We start from the raw sequence: 15,540 nt of genomic DNA, 5'->3' as shown, positions 1-15,540 counted from the left end.
ACTTCAATTACATAATGAATAGAAACAAAAATGTAAGAACAGAAGTATAAAAAAGAGAAGAAATGTATTTGTAGGAAAGGAAAGCTGAATCCTACAAAAAAGTGCAACAGAATAGGATTAAATGGGTACATAACTGATGTATTTTGATGGGGATCATTTAGCCCTCACAACCGTTTTCTAATGGGAGCCCGCCATACAGATAAGTCCGAAAATAGGTTATTTAAAATGTGCTCTAAAACACCATTCCCACTATAGTTTATATCACCTTTGATGTACTCAATCCCATGATGTTACTTTCATATGGTAAGAGAGTTGGACCAGCTGTGGGGAATTTCAGCAGAATAAATCACAAATCTGATCAACTTCATATGTGAATGTGGACATGGGAGTTGGTTATCACACCCCGCAGCCTATCAGGCCTTAGAACTCTGAGTGCCGCAGGGTGTGGTTTAGCCACCTATCACAGATATACTTCCTTTCACTTCCAAACAATCTGTTGAATACCACCAAAGAAAGGACGAAAGCAGAGAAATAGAATACTATACTCTGTTATCAATGATTTCAACGTGGTTCTCTGGAGGCAGTAGAGGACTTGGCTACTTTTCAGAAGAGAATTCTTACAATCAGTTCCTCCAAAGTTCTTATGGTTTCAACATCAATTCTCTAACATTCACTGGGTGTCCTACAGTTCAGTTCTGGTACTATCTGGAGTTACCGTCATATCCCACAGATTAAGGGCTCAGTTCCATAAAACGTCCAGGGCCAGTGGGGTCCCCAGGCTACCTGCACTTCTACCTGGCTGACTGTAAATTCAGGAGTTTCCATGACTGCTTCAGGTTCATTAATAGACTAGAGTGACTCATAGAACTCAACAGAGCACTGTATTGATGAGTCACATACAGTTTCCTATAAAGGATACACTCAAGAACAGCCAAATGGAAGACGCATAGGATGAGGTATGGGGCTAGCGGCTGGGGTGTGGTGCTTCCGTTCCCTCTCTGGGCATGCCATCCTCACAGGACATCATGAGCTCACCAACCCAGAAGCTCCTGGAAGCTTGTTGCTCAACAGTTTTTATTGAGGCGTTATGACTTAGGCATGATCAGTTAAATCATTAGCCATTGGCTGGGCGCGGTGGCTCTCGCCTATAATCCCAGTACTTTGGGAGGCCAAGGCAGGCGGATCACTTGCGGTCAGGAGTTCGAGACCAGCGTGGCCATCATGGCGAAACCCCAACTCTACTAAAAATACAAAAATGAGTCAGGTGTGGTGGTGCGCACCTGTGATCCCAGCTACTCGGGAGGCTGAGGCAGGGGAACCGCTTGAACCCAGGAGGCAGAGGTTGCAGTGTGCTGAGATTGTGCCATTGCACTCCAGCCTGGGTGACAGAGCAAGACTCTGTCTCAAACAGAAACAAACAAACAAACAAACAAATAAATAAATCATTAGCCACTAGTGACTGAACTCAATCTCCAGTTCTCCTCTTCTCTCCAGCAGTTGAGGGGTGGAGCCCAAAGTTCCCACCCTCTAATCATAAGCTTGGTCTTTGTAGTGTGGCCAGCCTCTCTCTTGAAACTGTTTAAGGACCCACCCTGACTCGCCTCAATAGCATAAACTTGGTTATGATCAGAAAGGATTAATGAATAACAAAAGACATTCCAACCACTCGGAAATTTCCAAGGGTCTTTGATGCTCAGTGCCAGGAGTCAGGGATAAAGACCAAACCTATTTTTTATTATACCATAGTTCTGAAATGTGTTTTCTGGGTAAATCTCTTTATTGTAGTTTCCCTAAATGTATCCTGAAGCTAACATATTTAACCTCCTTGCCAACTGTGCCTCAGTTCTGTGTGCAAAAGATGGCCCTTCATGTACGTGCACTTAGCGTGTTCCTTGACTCGTTCACTGATAATAGTGGTATATGCTGCTTACCCAGAATGCTGCTGGTGTCAGTGACAGTACATTGCCAGAATCCCAGAAGACTCAGTGCTCTAGGAGAGTTCAACCAATTAGCACACGAATAGAAGGTGACTGTTCTCACACTAGTGGAGTTTGTCCAGTTCTTTTGGTAGCAAGAGACACCTGACTCAATTTTGCTTAAAGAGGATTTATTGCAGGGGTGGGGAGTCTATCTAATCCTATACATGGACATGGAAGAATGGAAGAAAGCAGAGAAACAGAACACAGAGAGAGACAAAAACACTGCCAGGAAGGGTACTAGGAGCAGTAGCTGAAACTCACAGAGAACGTCCCAGAGAGAACAAGCCCCAAGTTGTAGCCTTGTGCAGACCAGTGTAACAAGAGCTAACACAAATAGGGTCAATACAATAATGGCTAACATTTATTGAGCGGTTATTATTTCCTAAGCACTATTTTAAGCACTTTATAAACATTAATTCTTTCATTTCTCACTATGACCCTATGAGACCTGGGCGGGCATGCCCCTGTTTAACAGAGCAAGGTCACTTATTTAGTGGCATGGCATCTGAGCCTGGGGTCTCAATCCTTACACCGTACTCACTCTCTAAGGATGGCGAGAAAATGACTCTGCAGGTACAGTCTGAATTTTAAGCAATTAGGGTCAAAATGACTGAAAATTCTCATAAGTGAGTGCATTCACTTGAGAAAATGAAGTGATCATTCAAACTTATACTTCAGGAAAATGTATAACTACGTAGGACACTTACAAAGATCTAAATGTACAAACTCAGAAAACCAAAAGAAGTGATTCTAGGCAGGATCAAGAGGAAGGCACTTCCCTTAGTTGTGCTTCTTTTTTTTTTTTTTCTTTGAGACAGGGTCTCAACTCTGTCACCCAGACTGGAGTACAGTGGCGCGGTCTCGGCTCACTGCAACCTCTGCCTCCTGGGTTCAAGTGATCCTTCCACCTCAGCCTCCCAAGTAACTGGAACTACAGGCGCACGCTACCACGCTCCGCTAATTTTTGTGTTTTTAGTAGAGATGTTAAGTTTCACCATGTTGGCTGGGCTGGTCTCGAGCTCCTGACCTCAAACGATCTGCTCGCCTCAGCCTTCCAAAGTGCTGAGATTACAGGCATGAGCCACCACGCCCAGCCCTTAGCTATGCTTCTTAAAAACACCTCCAATTTGAGCATGTTAACAATCTCAGCCCCCTCACCATGTGATGCCCTGAGCCACCTCAGGACTCCACAGAGTCCCCACCAGCAACAAGGCCCTCATCAGACGCAGTCCCTCAACTGTGGGCTTCTCAGCCACCATACTGTAAGAAATAAACTCCTTTTCATATATATATATAATATATTATATCTATTTAAATGCCTCTAATTCCCTATGGGAAAACAATATAATTAATACCAGAACTAATATCTATCATACCCACTTTGAATAGTAATTTAGACAATAACTACAGTTCATTCCATAGTCCAAGTTTTGTTACTTTCAGCTAATTCTTTCTGCTATCATTTTAAAGTCCAGAATAAAGAATTCACCTCCAAAGATCATTAAAGTTCAGTATCAAAACCAGATGAACCAGCCCAGGCAAAGAAATGAGCCCACTGAAAGAACAATGCCCTAACAAAGCTCATTTCCATCCAAAGGTGCTGCCCTGAGTCACTTTTGCACCCTTATTATCTCTTTGATCCCCACAACAGAAGAGCAATGGGAATGATATTGTTATTCTTATTGCATAAAGAAGGAAGAGGCCCAGAGTTGCGATGGGATAGACCTAAGTTCCAACAGCTAACAAGTCCTGAAGCTGAGACCAGAATCCAGGCTTCTCCATTGCTTCCGTAACTCTGGCTCATTTTAGTGACAATTTCCCAGATTTTATATTAATAAGCATCAAAGCTCACTGGCTTGGCCTAACCTCTGGTGACTTATCAATGAGCAGTGAAATGTGAGGACTCAGACAAGAACAGACCTAGAAAATCTTTGTGTTTTGTTTTTTTGTTTCTTTGAGAAGGAGTTTCACTCTTGTTGCCCAGGCTGGAGTGTAATGGCACGATCTCAGCTCACTGCAACCTCAACCTCCTAGGTTCAAGTGATTCTCCTGCCTCAGCCTCCCAAGTAGCTGGGATTACAGGCATGCACCACCATGCCCGGCTAATTTTGTATTTTCAGTAGAGACGGGGTTTCACCATGTTGGCCAGGGTGGTCTTCAACTCCTGACCTCAGGTGATCCGCCCGCCTCCACCTCCCAAAGAGATAGAATTACAGGCGTGAGCCACTGCACCCAGCCTTGACCTAGAAAATCTAATAGTAAGGTGAAAATCACTGTCTTTTTTTTTTTTTTTTTTAGCACTTAGAATGTACCAGGCACTCTGTAAAGTGCTTTACATACATTCTACCTTGTTTATCCTTAACACATCACTGTGAGGGGTATGGTATTAGCTCTATCTTACAGACGAGGGAGCCGAAGGTTAAACAGGTTAATTTATCAAGGTAACAGTGAGTAATCCTGTATGATGGGGAGGTATGTGTTCAGGTCTAGAACTTATCCCAGCCAAGGGAATCAACAGAGACAGGAACTCTGCAGGCTGCCGTTGGCATGGGCTGATGGTCATGCACTCAATTTGCCTTCTCTGGGCATGGCTGTCCACCGTCCCTCTCTCCTCACCTGCAGCCTCTGAATGACTAGGTTATCTCTCCATTGACGTCTTCTCTTTGATACAGAAATCCCATCCGGCCTTTGGGAGCCCTAGTATTCTTTTTTTTTGAGGGGAGGTGGGGTTGTGGGGGCTACAGGAGGAGGCCTAGGATTCTGATACTTTTCAAAGGGTGTGCTTCTGAGACCCCCTCCCTCAATACAGAAGGATCAACAAGTCAAAAGTTGTTTAAATCCTTTACAGTTGGACACACAATTTAAGAAAAATAATATTTTCATGCAATATTTTTTAAAAGTCAAAATTAATGCCAAAAAATCCACAAAATTCAAATGAAGACAGGATCCAAAGATCTACTTGCAGGACTCCCCTCACTCCCCTCACCCCAACCCCAGCCCTGTCAGATGCCATCCATATTTCAACACTTGACATTGACATTTTTTTCACCATGAATGTTTTTGCATTAATTTTGTCCTTTTTTTTGGAGACTGAATCTCGCTCTGTCGCCCAGGCTGGAGTACAGTGGTGCGATCTTGGCTCACTGCAACCTTTGCCTCCTCAGTTCAAGTGATTCTTCTACCTCAGTCTCCTGAGTAGCTAGGATTACAGGCTCCTGCCACTACACCCAGCATTTTTAGTAGCGACAGGGTTTCACTATGTTGGCCAGGCTGGTGTCGAACTCCTGACCTCAGGTGATCCGCCCACTTCGGCCTTCCAAGTGCTGGGATTAGAGCGTGAGCCACTGTGCCCTGCTGCCCTTTGTAAAGATGGCATTCAAACATTATTTATGTTGATGGCTGAGTTTACATCTCACTCACCTTCACCTATCTTGGTCCTGGACTGGGTGCATAAAGAACAGAATGCTGGCTGAGTGTGATGGTTCATGCCTGTAATCCCAGCACTTTGGGAGGCCGAGGTGAGAGGCTTTTTGAGCCCAGGAGTTCAAGACCAGCCTGGGCAACATAGCAAGACCCCATCTCCACTAATAATAATAACAAAAATAATAGTAATTAGCCAGGGGCACGTACCTGTGGTCCCAGCTACTTGGGAGGCTGAGGCGGGAGGATCACCTGAGCTAAGGAGGTTGAGGCTGCAGTGAACTCTGATTGCACCACTGCACTCCAGCCTGGACAACAGAGCAAGATTCTGTCTCAAAAAAAGGACAGAATTATGACAGTGGGCTTTGATTTCCACTGGACCTTCTTCCCGTGTCCTTCCCTGCCTCCTTCACACATCAACTGTTATCTGCTGGCCCCACCAGAAAAGTGACCAGTGACCGCCTGGTGCACACAGTTTACAGCTGGACAATGCCTCACTCCACCAGGCCCTGGGGGAGATGGAGGAAAGGAAAAGTCTTCTCCATTTTCCACCAGAGCTGCACGAGGAGTCTGGCTGTCTTTCTTCTTCTTAAGGACACTTTTTAAACCATCAGTTGAGTAATGTGCCAGGAGGGAAATTCCTGTCTTGAACCCTCACATCAGTGCTGACATGTAATTCTAATTATTGAATTCCCATCACTGCTTCTCTAATGCAGTGATTTTCAATCTTTAAAAAAACAAATCCCTATGCCCAAGCTGCTCTCAGATCGATGAAGCAAATCAGTGCCTCCAGAGGTGACAGCCCAGCGTCTGCACTGGTCGCAGCTTCCTCGGTGACTCCAGTATGCAGACAAGGTGGAGAACAGTTGCTTTAGAGAAAGACTGGGCTTTGCTTTTCTTCACTCAGGCAGTTGTGGCCCTTCCCAGAGGCCAATGGCAGGAGACGCTGCAGAGTCTGAGGGACCTAGCTTCAATTCCTGGCTTTCCCACTCACTGGCTTTGTGGCCTTGGACAAGATAGTTGACTTCCGTTTCCTCAGCTGTGCTGTGGACATAATAACAGAATCTCCCTCTTGGACTTGTTTGAAGAGATCAAGCCAAGGCATCTGGAACACCTGGCATGGTGCCTGGTGGGCGTGTGTGCACTCGTGCACCCCAACACACAGCGTGAGCAATTAGTATTAGCAGTTACGAATCCCGTCTTCAAACAAAATGATAGGAAGCCCAATTAATAAACAGGTAAAGGCAGAACTGCTCTGTTTCAAGGGGAGGGGAGGGACAGACGCAAGCCCCACTCTCCCTTTCTTTCTTTTTAAGAGACAGGGTCTCGCTCTGTTGTCCGGGCTGGAGTGCAGCGGTGCAATCACAGCTCACTGCAGCCTCAAACTCCTGGGCTCAAGCCATCCTCCCACCTCAGCCTCCTGAGTAGCTGGGACTACAGATGTGTACCTGTAGTACAGGCGTGTAAAAATTAGCCTGACTAATTTATAAAACATTTTTTATAGAGACGAGGTCTTGCTATGTTGCCCAGGCGGGTCAGGTGACATTTTCTGCTTCAGAACTTCTGCAGCCCATTTCCCATCTCCTGGTGGCAAGCATCTGCCAGCCAGCTGACTGGCTAGGCCCAGGGACCACTCTGTGGCCACAGGAGTGAGCAGAGCAGGGCTACTTGGCCTAAGTGGCTTTCTGGCCGCAGGCTGATGAGTGGAGTAAGCCACTACTAGCTGAGCTCACCAACCCACCCGAAAGGCATTGCTATAAACTCCCAGTCCCCAGCTGGATGAATGACTCTGTTTGGTTTTTAGGTGTGGGATGGTGGCTAGAGGCCTGAAGGTGTTTCCTAAGTAGGTGAATATCTAAGTGCCCTGTGCAGGAAGACCCTCAGGACATGCTGGTTTGGCAAGGAGTGCTCCTTCTGGGAAAGAGCAGCTTGTCTGTTTTCCCTTTTGGGAGCAGCTGTGCTTTATTCGTTTCTTGGGCAGTGTTGATTGTTTCTGCCATATGCTAAAACCTAACAGGTCAAAACTCTCAGCCCAGTTCACAGACCTCTGCCAGCCTCTGGCTGATGACGAGGGTGAGGCAGAAGGTGCAGGCCGCAATCAGCGTGAGTGAAATTGGCTCTGCCTGGAGCTCACCTGTGCCACAAAACTGACTGTATTTCCTCTTCCCGAGGAGAGGCCGATGTGGGCTCTGCTTGTCAGAGTGGAGCTTCCACTGCTTCATTTCTTCAATCAATACAGCATCTTGAATTTCTTTTTTCATAAGGGGATATTCTTTGGACCAAGCTAATAGCTGCATAAACAACTCAACAGTAGAAATGTTTTTGTTTTTTCCTCCCTGAGCAAGAGCTCATTTCCAGAGTTGTTTGGGGAGAAAGTTGATATTTCAAAACTAGCATGTTTAAAGTGTGTCCCTTCATTGTTCTTTAGGGATGCTATTTGAGTAACAGTCGTAGTCACTGGGCTCTTCAATTGCAAGTAACAGAAACCAACTTGTGCTGGCCTTAGCCTGAGAGGGGAATTTGTCGTAGAAATAAAGGAGCTTGTCACGGAAGCAAGGAGAGGAGTGTGGCCATGTGCAGCATGGCCTCAGGAACTGCAGAGGCCTCGGGGCTGCTCTGCCTTATCTCCTCTAGGCAGCCTCGCATACCTGCTGCTCATGTCTCTCTCTGCTGACTGGCTCTCACTGCCAGGCTGGAAGGAGAAATGTCACTGTCACTGGGAGGGCACACTCATCACTGCCACTCAAGAGATGTGCTCAGAAGAATTAGCATCTTTCAGAACTGATTCTCAGGAAAAAGGACCTCATTGGTCAGATTCCATCAGCAAGGTCCATGGTGATGGCTGATGGCCCAGTGGGGCCCTCTCAGTCAAGGTTTCCAGATCTGTCTGAGGATCACAGTTACCTCTGGGAATTTGTCTTTTTAATTTAATTTTTTAAATGAATTTTTTTCTTTAACACAGGCCCAGCTCCACCCCCTAGAATCTCTGAGAGGAGTCTGGGACTCTGCATTAAAAATTCATCTATAGATATGGCCACGCGCAGTGGCTCATGCCTGCAATCTTAATACTTTGCCGGGCTGAGGTGGGTGGATCACTTGAGGTCAGGAATTCGAGACCAGCCCGGCCTACATGGTGAAACCCCATCGTTACTAAAAATACAAAAATATTAGCCAGGTGTGCTGATGCATGCCTGTAATCCCAGCTACTCAGAAGGCTGAGGCAGGAGAATCATTTAAACCCAGGAGGTGGAGGTCACAGTGAGCCGAGATTGCATCACTGCACTGGGTGACAGAGTGAGACTCCATCTCAAAAAAAAAAAAAAAAAAATTATCTATAGATTCTGATGATAAATTAGATGTATTTATATTTTAATACAAATAGAGGTCTCGCTATGTTACCCAGGCTGATCTCAAATTCCTGGGCTGAGCTGATCCTCCTGCCTTGGCCTCCCCAGTAGCCGAGATTACAGGCATGAGCCACCATGCCCAGTGTCAATACATTAGATTTGAGAGCCACTGAAACACAGTTTTTGGTATCCATGAATGTTTCTACTAAAGTCTAATGAGAGCCTGCCTGTTAAGCTATCTATTTGTGGAGGCTAGACCTATACGGCTGGAGTGAGCAAATCGTTTCAGTGCAAGTATATGTGAGAGGGACGGGGAAGTCCCTACCCTACAGAGCACTGGCTGTGGAACCAGTCTAGTGGAAATCTGAGAAGCCAGCTCAGGGCTGAAGGTAATATTACTACTCTTAAGAGCTTCGTGGTCAGGACTCTAAGACAAGATTTCAGAACAGTTCTCACCACGTGAAATCTGGCTCAGTGTTAGCCAAGAAGATGATGCAGGTGTGGCAGGTCAGGGTTAGAGTCAAGGACAGGTTTGGAATCTCTCTTTTCACACTGAGGAAAAGGAGAACCCCACTGGGAAAATACTGCCTTGGAGAGTCCAGTGGTGTTCAATGTTCCTGTGTTTTGATTTCTTCAGCATGCTGAGTCTGCTGCTTGGTAAAAGATTGCTCCTCTTTCTAATATCACTGATTTGTTCTTTAAGGCTTAGCTTATGTTTCCACCTGAAGGAGCCCTCTTTGACCCCCTAGTCTGTTCAGCTTTGCTTCTGCTCCTATACTGTCCTCTGTGTACTTTGGCCACATCATGGATTGTAATTATTTCTCCATCATCTTCAGTTGATGATGAGTAGTTGGCAATTTGGTAACTAGATCTACTTGTAGAGGGGCCAGTGTGAACTCTCCTACTGAACTGACACAGTGATGTGCCTGCTGGCCTGGCCCCTGGCTTCCCCTCTGTTCCTCACATCCTCCTTATTCCCACACTAAAGTCACCTTGCTTCTTTCAACAATCGTAACACCATTCCAGGATCTGGGATCACTTATCCTCTAATCACAGAAAATTTAAGGAGCTCTAGACTTGTTGCCCTGCATCCAGCATGCCATGTTAACAAGGACATCCTTTTGCACCATGATGAATTTTGAAGATGTTTTATTTGAAGATGTTTTATCTTACTCTATGATTCAGTTATAATTCACTAGGCATGATTCAGATGATATCCCATTTAACTCCTACAACAACCGTATAAAGAGTTTTGTAAGGAAAATTGAGAGCTCATAAAGGTTAAGTTACTTGCTGAGGTCCCACCACCCGTAAGTCTCAGAACTAAGATCTAAACCCAGATCCAATTCCAATCTCTTATAGCCTTAAACACCATGCTACATGGTAGGCCTCTTTGGAAACTTACTTTACATTGTGAACTATCTTTCCCTGCTTATGCCTTATTTTCTCAATTAAATATTCGGTAAATATTCCTTTGTTGAATATCAACAATACAATTGTGGCCTGTAGTCCCAGCTACTCAGGAGGCTAATTATTGATAATTGAGTCACAAAAGCGTCACAAAAGCTGGGCTTGAAATTGGGTGGTTGGGGGAGGGTGCTGCATACACAGGTTTCTCCCTGATATATCTACCTACATATCTGAGCCACACAAAAACACACTCATCGCTCGTCTTAAAGGTGGGGAGTTTCAAGAAGACACATGTGTTCTAAAGAATGTCAGAAATGGTTTGCATCAATTATACATGAAGAAGTAGAAATAACACCTTAAAAACAAATCAGAGTTATGTACCCCATTCCACAGTCAAGCATGGTTCCAAGGCTAGAAACCTAAAGAGATGTACTTAGACATAAGAGTAGAATCAAACACAGGCTATTCCAACGGCAGAGATGAAGTGCTCACTGCCAGGAAGCGCAGCTACACCTTTCTTCTCCAGAGCCTTGCAGACTGCAGAGCGTGCCCCGGGGAACATACGGCGCTGCGCACGGGAGCAGGCAGGGTAACTGACTCAAGCAAGTGCAGGTGCAGGTTGAGCATCCCTTCTTTGAAATGCTAGGGATCGGAAATGTTTCAGATTTTGAATTTCCTCAGATCTTGGAATATTTGCATTGTATTGATATTTATTCGCTGAGCATCACTAATCTGAAATCATGACAACACTCAAAAAGCTTCAGATTTTGGATCGTTTCTGATTCTTGGACTAGGGATGCTCAACCTGTATTACCTCCTCAAAGCATAAGACTTCCCTCCAGCTTTGTTAGCTAACTTTCATTCTAGATACAAAGACCCATTGCATCCAGGCTTCCTCCACCGACATAAAGCCCCAGAATGCCTGCAGTGTGACAAATGATGCTACCTCCTCCTAAGCACCCCCAAAGAACAGGGAACTGGCAGATTTGAGTATAATGGGAAGGTGTTCCCTGACTTGAGTGACACAAGAGTAGGCTCTGTGTTTGCTGGAGGCAGGAGAGGGGTTAGTAGGTGAGGAAATAAACAACTGTTTGTTTCTTAATGTATAAAATTTAAAACACTGGTGACACCTATGAAATACCCAGGAAATTGGAACTCAAAAGAGAGGTCAGGGCAATAGATTTTAGGAACCTTTTGCAGAGAAGGGATAGTTGAGATCTTGTGTGCCACAGGGAGAAATTATCACAGAGTTAGGACCAAGGACACAGCGTATGAAACATATGCTAGGTGAGGCATTCTGGCTCTGCAGCCCCCAAGTTCCTTCTCTTCCCTTTACAGAGATTTCTCTTGGCCTTGAGCAATTCCTAATGCTTATCTTATTCTACTATATCTAATTTCTTTCCCCCGGAGGGTTTGGTTTGTTCTTGCTTTTCCAGTTGCTTGAGGTACAGTTAGGTTGTTCATTTAAAAATCTCTTGGCCAGGCCGGGCACGGTGGCTCAAGCCTGTAATCCCAGCACTTTGGGAGGCCGAGACGGGTGGATCACGAGGTCAGGAGATCGAGACCATCCTGGCGAACACGGTGAAACCCCATCTCTACTAAAAAATACAAAAACTAGCCGGGCAAGGTGGCGGGCGCCTGTAGTCCCAGCTACTCCGGAGGCTGAGGCAGGAGAATGGCGTAAACCCGGGAGGCGGAGCTTGCAGTGAGCTGAGATCCGGCCACTGCACTCCAGCCTGGGCGACAGAGGGAGGCTCCGTCTCAAAAAAAAAAAAAAAAAAAAAATCTCTTGGCCAGGCACAGTGGCTCATGCCTGTAATTCCAGCACTTTGGGAAGCCAAGGCAGGAGGATCACCCAAGGTCAGGAGTTCAAGACTAGCCTGGTCAACATGGTGAAACCACGTCTCTACTAAAAATACAAAATTAGCTGGGCGTGGTGGTGCATGCCTGTAGTTCCAGCAACTCGAGAGGCTGAGGCAAGAGAATCTCCTGAACCCGGCAGGCGGAGGTCGCAGTGAGCTGAGATCACACCACCGCACTCCAGCCTGGGCGACAACAGTGCAACTTAGAAGAGAAGAGGAGAAGAGAGAAGAGGCGGGGGGGGGGGGGAGAGAGAGAGAGAGAGATCTCAAGTTTTTTAATGTAGCCATGTATTGCTATAAACTTGCCCTCAGTACTGTTTTTGCTTGTCTCATAGGTTTTGGTACATTGTGTTTCTACTTCATTTGTTTCAAGGAAGTTTTAAATCTCATTCTTAATTTCTTCTTTCACCCATTGACCATTCAGGAGCATGTTGTTTAATTTGCATGTGTTTGTTTTGTTTCGAATGTTCCTTGTTATTGATGTCGTTTAATTTCCTTGTGGTCAGATATGATGCTTTATATTATTCTGAGTTTTAGAAAGTTCTTGAGACTTGTTTTGTGTCCTAATCTATGTTCAACCCTGGAGAATGTTCCACGGGCTGATGAAAAGAATGTGTATGCTGCAACACACCTAATTTTTAAAAGCTCCCCCTCCTACTCTCCTATCAAATCATGAAGTGGGAGAATACAAGGAAGTCATCTGTAGTAAGGAACGTAGGATTTAACACAATTTTTACAACTTCAGGTTTCTTTACATTTTACCTGTTTCTCCTGAATTTCTAGAATCATCACTAATACGTTGTTGCTTGGAATTCCCACATTTTTCTCACCAGACACACAGAATGAACAAAAGTCACGCTCATTGTTCCCCCACTGTACTCTTCATGCATTTTAGGCAGGCTAGCAGAAGTGCAGAGTAATCGCTGAAACACTCAGCGGAGCAAGTGATTGGGGGCTCAGCTGTCTGCACTGAGAACTGTCTCATTACAGTATACCTTGTATGCATGCAATTTCAGCAGGGCCCAGGACTGAGTAAGCACTAGACTGACGTGGGAATAATGCTAACCCAGGTGTTACTGACATTATCAAAGGGCACTCAAAACGCTCGGTGCTGGCAGGCTGATGGAGAGGCTTTTTGACATGAATGAGGCAGGGGCAGGTTTGTGCTCCACTCTTTCTACAAAAGACTCAGCTTGTTTTCTCAGAGCGAAGGAAGTCCTAAACAAGAACCGTATCAAATGTGAACACACACACACACACACACACACACACACACACACTATATTACTGATGAAAACATTTTATGAACATACAAAAATAACAGAAATTTTCAACACTTTGAACCAGAGGTCTTCATGTGGGATGTGTCTAACCCTAGGGCCACCTTGAAACTTTCTAAGGGGTGCCTCAGCAAGGGTAATTTTACAGGATGACCTAATTAATTTGGAATTTAAGGTAATTCTGAGCTTTCATACAGCCCTCTAACAGAAGCAAAACCATGGCATCCACACTACTTCTTCCGTTCTACAAAACAAAGACACCACTCACCTTCCCAGTTCAGTTGGCACCGCTGCCCCAAGGCGTTAGCGAACACAGAGAACAAAGCAGAAGCCTCCTACCCGGAAAGGTTCCTCAAGTCAGCTTAAGGCTTTAAGGGCTTTGTGACTTTCCCTGTTCTAAACTTCTGTAAAGGGGGATTTAGAAATGGGGATGTTCGGAGACTTGTTAGGATATTCAAAATGTGAATATGTGGTAAAGTGAAAGTAATGATTTTTATTGAACAAATTGGCCACTTCCCTCTCCAAGACGCCTGCCAAGAAAGAAATCACTCTTGGTGGAGGTCCCACCAGCAAAAAGCGGCAAGTATCAGTAAGAAATACTGAATGCTACAAACAACTTTTCTTCTAAGTCACTTTTTCAACTATTTAAAAACTCATCCACAGAACAATCATTGACTGGAAGGAAAAATACCCTTGGACAGTCAAAACAAAAAGAGTTTAGTGATGCTGAATATTTCAGTTGTACTTGAAATAATTTTCAGGACTATCAGAATTTTCATGATGCACTGAATAAAACCTATAGACAAAACTGATCACAAAAAATAAAAAAACTGACTACAATCATATTGTGAAATATTTACTCCAAATACAGTCAAATATCAATTTACTTCATCTTATGAAATGGGAAATATTTACCTCTTAACAGAAAATAAATTAGGTTCTAGATAGCTGCCAGTTAGTTTTTAGCAGGATAGCATTCTATAGGAAAAGCATAATCCTAGTAAAAGTTAATGTTATTTTTTGATTCCTAATTCTAACAAAAGCCAAACATCTTAGCTCAATATACGCACACACCTTTATTGAAGGAGTATCTTGCCTTTTATCAACCTAACTTGCTTCCTAAATAACTTGTTTTTGCCACAGGTGACTGTGACTTGTTATAAGTTAAATAACGGAAATTTTAAGTCTTGACTGTTTTCACTAAGCATTTACAAAAGGTGTTCTGGGATGGTTTTTAATGATTTTTATAAGTTCAAAATTCACTAACATGAATTTTCAAGTCAGACTTTTTTTCTGACAAAGTCAGTAGTTTGATTAGATTCATGAAATGGATATTTTGCTTGATTTCATTATATGATGGACATGTACCACGAATTGAATGACTAAATCTGTAGTACCAAGGTTTTGATGAAACACATAATAAAAATATATTTAAAGCACTAACTGTACCAAGAGTATTATATCCAAAACGCACAGGTTGGATTTTCCCAACCCTTTAAGAATATACTGAAATAAATAAAGGTTTTCCAGGTTAAAGAGTAACAGATATAATTAATAATCATTTGATAATCTTGGTAAAGCCCTTTGGGTTTACATCCCTAAATATGAGAATGAGTAAATTCTAAGTAAACACCTCTAAAAGGCAACTTTCAAAAATCTGTTTTCAACAAAAATAAACAAGAAACCAATCATGCTGGCAGCTGCAGAATGACTTATCATCACAGATGATAGATGACAACGTGATTTTTTGTCACGAAAATTAAAGAACTGAGTAAAAGGCTTTTAGGTAAAGCTATAGAATTGATGCTGGACCCTCTTTCATTCTAGCAATGTCATTTTAATCCAGCTATATAAACTAATTGTAAAAACATGTCATTAAAGAATTTCCAAAAATTTTAATATATTTATATCTTGATCCATTAGGCAAATGACTGAGTAAATATAGAATTTAATACATCCTTATGTCACAATAAATAAATAGATCTCCATGCAACGTAGCCTCCACCTCCTGGGCTCAAGCAATCCTCCCACCTCAGCCCACCAAGTAGCTGGGACTACAGGCTTGTGCCACCATGCCTGGCTTAAGTTTTTGAATTTTTTGTAGAAAGAGGGTTTCGCCATGTTGCCCAAGCTGGTCTCGAACTTCTGAGCTCAAGCAATCCACCCACCTCAGCCTCCCAAAGTGCTAGGATACAGGCATGTGCCACTGCACTCAGTCACATATAATTTTAAATGTATATAC

At 43.9% G+C, this 15,540-nt stretch overlaps 1 protein-coding gene across 5 annotated transcripts in view; it reads right to left on the bottom strand.

Moving 5' to 3' along the window:
- The window catches only part of ERI1 (exoribonuclease 1), a 170,305-nt gene that overhangs the window by 116,351 nt on the left and 38,414 nt on the right, over positions 1 to 15,540 (bottom strand). The gene's annotated exons all lie outside the window — the stretch shown is intronic.

This window comes from Trachypithecus francoisi, unplaced genomic scaffold (genome assembly GCF_009764315.1).
Source record: "Trachypithecus francoisi isolate TF-2019V2 unplaced genomic scaffold, Tfra_2.0 Contig01554, whole genome shotgun sequence".
NCBI lineage: Eukaryota > Metazoa > Chordata > Mammalia > Primates > Cercopithecidae > Trachypithecus > Trachypithecus francoisi.
Note: the sequence above shows the minus strand (reverse complement) of the source record. Positions and strands in the feature narration are given on the sequence as shown.